Here is a 6,829-nt window from a genome sequence, read left to right as displayed (position 1 = left end):
CCAGTCTCTGGTATTCCTTTATAGCAAATACTCCTCTTCTCTTTATAAATTACCCAGTCTCTGGTATTCCTTTATAGCAAAACAAAATGAGCTAATACATAGATACAGGACATACTTATGTGGGAACCACAAATACAAAATGTGTATAAGTAAAATATAACCAGTACCCATATTATTGAAACCTACACTATGCACACATTAAAAATCTTGTTTAAGCAAAAAAAAAAAAATTTTTTTTAAGAGACAAAGCCTCATTCTGTCACCTAGGCTGGAGTACAGTCACCTGATCATATCACAGTTCACAATCATCTCAAACTCCTGGGTTGAAGCAATCTTCCTATCTCAGCACCCCCAGTAGCTGGGACTACAGGTGCATAGATGGCTGATTTTTTAATTTTTTGTAGAGAAAGACTCAACGTGTTGCTCAGACTGGTCTTGAACTTCAGGCCTTAAGCTGTCCTCCTGCCTGTGCCTCCCAAAGTGCTGGGATTACATGTGTGAGCCACTGTGCCAGCTAGAAGAGCTTTTTTTTTTTTTTTCTTTTTTAACATGATGATGCCCTCCCTGACAGGCCTCAGGCCTCTCCCCAGTACTTCAGGCTTCTGCATCCAGCTGCCTCCTCCACATCTCTGTTTGGAAGGTAGGTAGCATAAGTGTCACACGGCACACTGAGCTCCCGTTCTCCTGTTTCATATTCTCATCTAAGCAGCTCCTCTCATGGGGTCCTCTTCATCTCATCTCAGCAGATGGCAACTCCATCCTCCAAACTGCTCATATCAAATAAACGTGTATTTACTTTGTATTCTCTTTTCCTTTGAAATTCCCCATCCCATTTCTCGGTAATTCCTGCAGGCTCTCTCTACCTTTAAAATGTACACAGAATCACACTGCCTCTCACCACATCCACGGCTACTCGTCTGGATAAAATCCATTTCTCACCTGAATTACTGCACTTGACCTTGACCTTGTTCAGAGGATTCTCAGCCAAAAATCCAGAGTAGTCCTCATGGAACGTATATAAGTTTAGGTTACTGCCCTTCGCAGCACTCCTCAGTGGCTTCTCTTATGCCTGATAATAAAGCCCAGCGACTATTGCATGCCTTTCTTGCCTCTATTATTTCTATGACCCTGTCTTCCATAACCCTTGCATTTTCTCATCCCATCAAACATACAGTCTTTCTTACTATTTCCTTGAACAGAGTTTTACCGACCTCCTGCTAAAGTGGTTTAGTGACTACCATGGACCTTTGCACTTGCTCTATCCGTCTGCCCTGTTCTTGCACCAGCTTATTCACCTCCCTCAGATCAGGACTCAGGTGGAGGTGTCTCCCTGAGCACCACATGTGAAATTGTGACTCCTCAAAATTTATTGCCCTCTTTCCGAACTTATTCTCTGTAAAACATATTGTGTAGTATTTCGTATATTTTATTTATTTCTTTTGTCAACTTCTAAGACAATATAAAGCGTATCAGGTCAAGGATTTTTACCTGCTTTGTCCCGGATTATTTTCCAATAACTACAGCATGGGTGGAAATGAATAAAAAGACAGCTAAAATATAAGATCTTGGCTGTCTTTTTTGTAAACAAGGTAATCTGTTCCTTAGATTGTTCTTTCTCTGTTATTATCACCTTGAGGGATGCCCTTCACTGAAAAGAGGTAGGATCAAAGGTGCACAGGTCAGAAAAAAATGCTAATGGTCAAATAAAATACTAATACACTTATTCAGAAAGATAAACAAAATTTTACAACTAATAAATAGCATTTTAAATAATAATCTTAAATGGCTTTACCCCAATGTGTAATCTTAAAAAAAGAACCCATAACTTCGTATTTCTGTGAAATATATTACTGGTTGAAATCTGTTTTTCAGTTTCTTTTAATATGATTAAATAGTAAGTAATCAATATTACACTGCTGTACAACTTCTGCAGCCAAGGGTGAATCATAGTCTAGCTCTAAAAATTTCAAAGGTTCTCTCTCTATACTACATAATGTTATTGGTGATACACTCTGCTAAGTGTTAAATAACTCAACTTCTGTAAATATAGACTTAAATTTTCTAATTTAAAGGCAAAATTAGACTTCAACATGTCTAAATGTCACCAAGAGCAGTAATTAGCAGTTATATTAGCTCACTGTGAATTAGCTGATAAGGATCAAATTAGATTTTTAAATCTTCATTGCAAATTATTGAGCTCTATTTTAAAGAAACACATTTTACATCATTAAGAACCCATGGAAGTTGTGGAGGGCAACAATTTTTTTAAAGAATGACCTCTGAGAGACCTACTGAAGTTTGCCTATTCGCTGATGAATACTCATGTAATTAACTTGCTTCATCTCTTTTCTGGGTTGTTCAGACGGTTCGTGAGAATGACGACAGGAGCTACACACTCCTGGTATTACACCACCGTCCTGATGTTAGAGTTTGGATTATTTATTTATAGAAATAGAAATAGACAATTTATTTATAACATATACATCAAGTACTACAGTATGAAAGTTACGTTATACACCCTTAAAGCATAATATTTTAAAATTTTACACTGCATTTATACTTCCCTTGTAGATAGAGTAGCCTTTATAAGATGATTAATACTGGGGAGGTGTGATGGCTCATGCCAGTGATCCTAGCACTACTGGAGGCTGAGGCAGTTGGATCACCTGAGCTCAGGAGTTCAAGACCAGCCAGAACAAGTGCGAGACCCCATCTCTTAAAAAATAGCCAGGCGTTGGGGTGGGCACCTGTAGTCCCAGCACTAGGGAAGCTGAGACAAGAGAATAGCTTGAGCCCAAGCGGTTGAGATTTCTGTGAGCTATGATGCCACAGCACTCCATGGAGGGCAAAAAAGTGAGACTCTGTCTCAAAAAAAAGAATGAATAAATAAATAATAAATAAAAATTGTCAAATTACAAAATGTGGCAAATGGTATCTCCTTAATACAACTTTTACATTGTATTTATTCCTCACATACTTGCCAGGTTCTCAACAAGAAGGACTGATCCAAGAAAAAAATAATAGGTCCTTCACAAAGGTCCTTTCTTGGAAGAGTTTTGATCCATTTACAGATGATTGGCAATAAAAAGCATATATATCCTTGAATGTTAGGAAATACCATCTATCACATCTCGATTGTATAGTAAGTCAATAGGAGGACATGAGAATACTCCATAGAACAAATCAAACACTTTCCACTCTCTGTCCTTCGAGACGATGAATGGATTCTGTGGGTGGCAGCGTGCATTCTAACTCCAAATCCACGCTTACCCATGGTTCTCTCATGCACTCTGGTGGAGTCATTACATGGGAGAGGAATGCCCAAGAGAGACTTCAAATTCAAGAATTATTCTCCTCTGTTCAGCTGTTAAACCACCTCTCTGGAAACCAATAATTCACAAAGTGAAATTAGGCAAGGTGACTTAATTATACGACTTTATGTTCCAATTCCTGTACCTCCTTTGAAAAGGCATGTTAAAAACCAGTTTACTTCTGGGTAGACAGCAAGAAAATAACCAATGCACAGCGGAATTTCATAGTCTGGATTCACATCCATGTAATTTGAATTGTGCCTTTTGAATTCCTGGAGACCACTGACAGTTAAAGGAGAGTGGTTACAGGGAATTCTGAAATCTCATGAGGGCCTGAATAGGAATGTGATTTCACATGACAGGCTACTGTTTGAATTATAAAGCAATGCTAGAGAGGCAGAGACACAGTCAAATGAAAACCTTTTTTCCCCCACGTACCTAGATGATGCTTAGGGGAACTACAAGCGTTCCTACATGCCTCAGAAAATTGGGGATTGAGGAAAAGTGCTAGAATTCATATTTTGCCTATATTTGGAGAATGGAAAGGTTTAAGAAGACAGAGATTCTTCTAACACAGAATTCTGGGGCCTGTCACAAGCATAGAGGGAGTGGGGAAAAATAACTTCAGTTTTTTTAAAACTATAACTTGAAATCCGTGGAGTCAAGCAATATTTCCCATATATACACACACAGATGCGTTCACCTCAGGAAATTTAAAGTTCTCAAAGGGAATCCTGACTGTACTGTGGCAGTGCTCATTCTAAGAATGAAACACCATGATCCTTTCTCATTTAATGTGCCAGCAGACACTTCCTCTGTAATCTGCGATACGGAATCAGAACACCAAGCTCACGTTGTTTTCTGGTGTAGGCATTCTCATCGTGACCTAGAGAAGCTATGACCAACACAAACCGCTCTGCCAGCCTGCCTACTGGATAAAACAGGCAAAATACCAACAGTTTCACAACTCAAGATTTTCCATCTTTGATCTAATTTCAGGAAAAAACTCGCAAGAAGAAAATAACAACTTAAAGCCCCGATTTCTCTGATCTGACACTGAGGTCAAACCTGTGATCTCCTTAAAGGAGTATTTATCTAATAACTGTGAGGTCTTTCTACTCACCCATTCATATTTCTCCTAGGAAAAAAATGATGTCATTTGTAGGTCTCACAGGATTTTTTTTAAATCTATGGTTTTGAAAAGAAGATTTGAAATCAAGATCTGACCAGAGGAAAGTATATAAAAATGCTGTTGGTTTCCTCCTGGTCCCCTCCTGCTCTCAGTACCCACCTCTTACCGTACCATGGAGTCTCCAGCACACACCGTCTTCCGGCTGGTTACCACAGACCCCATTCTCCAAATATTTTCTTTTCTAGCTAAGGGAATATCAGAGAATTTGCTTTCCATCTCTGAGTAGTCTCTAAGACTTACTGTCAAATTTTAGATACCATGATGATTCTAGGTAACACTTATGGAGAGAAGAAAAAAATGCAATATGAACACCTGCTTATTTTGAATACCTAATGTTGCTTTTCCCCAGAATTTTGAATTGCTCTTATCAAAAGATCCCCTCTGTCGAATAAATTCTTACTATTTTTTCTATCAGACAATAATGAAATAAATAAATTATATAATTATAGGAAATCTATATTTGCAGGAATAAAAGTATGCATGAAGCTAAAAATTGAAGCTAACATTTATTGCACACATACTAAATTCCAGGCTTTACATGAAATATTATCCTTATATTTCCTGATTTACTCAGACTGCCCTGAAATAAATGATAATGTTATTTAGATAAGAAAATATCTTAAAATCATAAGTGGCCCAAGGTCCGAACCCAGGACTTGATCTCACGGCTCTTGGATACGAAAGTCCCAGCTTTTAACAATTATACTTAATACTAAGTACACTGCTTTAGTGCTTATACATTCAAGTGTAAACAATGTGGTGAGAGAAATAAAAGAAATAATAATCTTTTGGTGTGACCTAGAAAACTGCCAAATACGTCATGTCCTAGCAATGACTCTCTGTAGGAAATCTTGCTCAGTGAATAGGAAACTCAATATATGGCCCAAGACAACACAGTAATTATAACCATAAAAGCAGGAAGGCATGCCATAAAAATGTGTCGATCACTGCAGATACTACAGAGAGGACCAGAAATTGATGAATAAATTAGGACATGTAATCTCTAGAATAAGTGTCTAGTCAACACTGCCAGCCCTATAAACAGGCCATGGTAAATAAGAAAGAAAAAGCAATCAGTGACACTTTAAAACTGAAGTGAATCAATTCATTTAGTAACTAAGAAGTTTATATCAATTATAAATCACATATTAAAAGAAATAAATATGACATCATTCTACAATTGAAAGACAAAAAAATTTAGAAAGCCGTATTATCTCCAAGGAGCCATAGCAGACATCCACAAAATATGATAAGAAAATATATTACAGTAATTAAAGGACTCAGCCAACTTACATTGATAGGTGATTCTTTCTGTAGAAGGAATGCACTAATATCTCCTCTAGAGAACAAAAAGAGCATACATAGCCACTGAGTAGCTGTGTGACCCTGTGTAAATCTCACAGAGATTTCATTTCTTCTTTCTGTGCCTCAGTTTCTCTACATTCAAGTTTCATATGCCATAGAAACATTCATATGCCACTTTACACACAGGGAGAAATGTGTAAGTGAATTCTATACCCATACGTATTCTGCTCAAATAAGAACAAAAGTTAAGGCAGACACAGTTAAGACTCAAATCATGTCTGCCAGTGTTCCTTAAAATATCAATGCCAGGGACGTGATTGGCGGTACCAAACTTCTTTCAAACAAAAGTGGCTTTAACAGGTTAAGACCTAAATCTGAAGGCTTCATCATTAATGGAGGCAAACAGAGCAGACTAGAGACAAGAGGGTTGGAGGCCGTGCCAAGGAGAGGTTATAAACATAAACACTGGGCTAGAAAAGAATGGGCTGGCTTCTGGGCAGACCAGCAGTTACAAGCACAGCACTACAGTAAGGCTGCAGGTCCCCTCCCCACACACAAAGACCAGACTGGCTGTGAAGCAAACCATATGATCCCAAGGTAAGGTAATTGTCAAAAACTGACAAAAGGGCGAATAAATAAAAGGTAAAAGAAGATGTTCAAGGTGCCCATGATGGTCTTTATTTTCCAATCATTCCATTAAATACGCTAAACAAGCTTGGCCTGGAGAGTATAAAGAGGTTCCTAAGCACAGCAGTCTGCTGGCACTCATCCCAGCTCCCCAGACACAGGATTTCCCTGACTCTTACCCACTTTGAAGCTCCAGGGTTGCACATCAAAGGTAAGGTTCTTAGTTGGTGCATGAATTTGGTAGTAAAAGCATGTGGTGGCTTATGCAGCCATTTCTGAGTCCTAATAGCTCTAATAATTAGAATTCTGCTTTCCTTTATATTACAAATAGAAGGTTCCTAGGAAGTGAGAAGCCCTTTCAACCTGTACTCTTTCTATTCCTTAAGTTCTGATA

This window comes from Otolemur garnettii, unplaced genomic scaffold, assembly GCF_000181295.1.
Source record: "Otolemur garnettii isolate 467f Iridium unplaced genomic scaffold, OtoGar3 scaffold00013, whole genome shotgun sequence".
Classification (NCBI taxonomy): Eukaryota; Metazoa; Chordata; class Mammalia; order Primates; family Galagidae; genus Otolemur; species Otolemur garnettii.
This window is presented reverse-complemented; position numbering follows the sequence as displayed.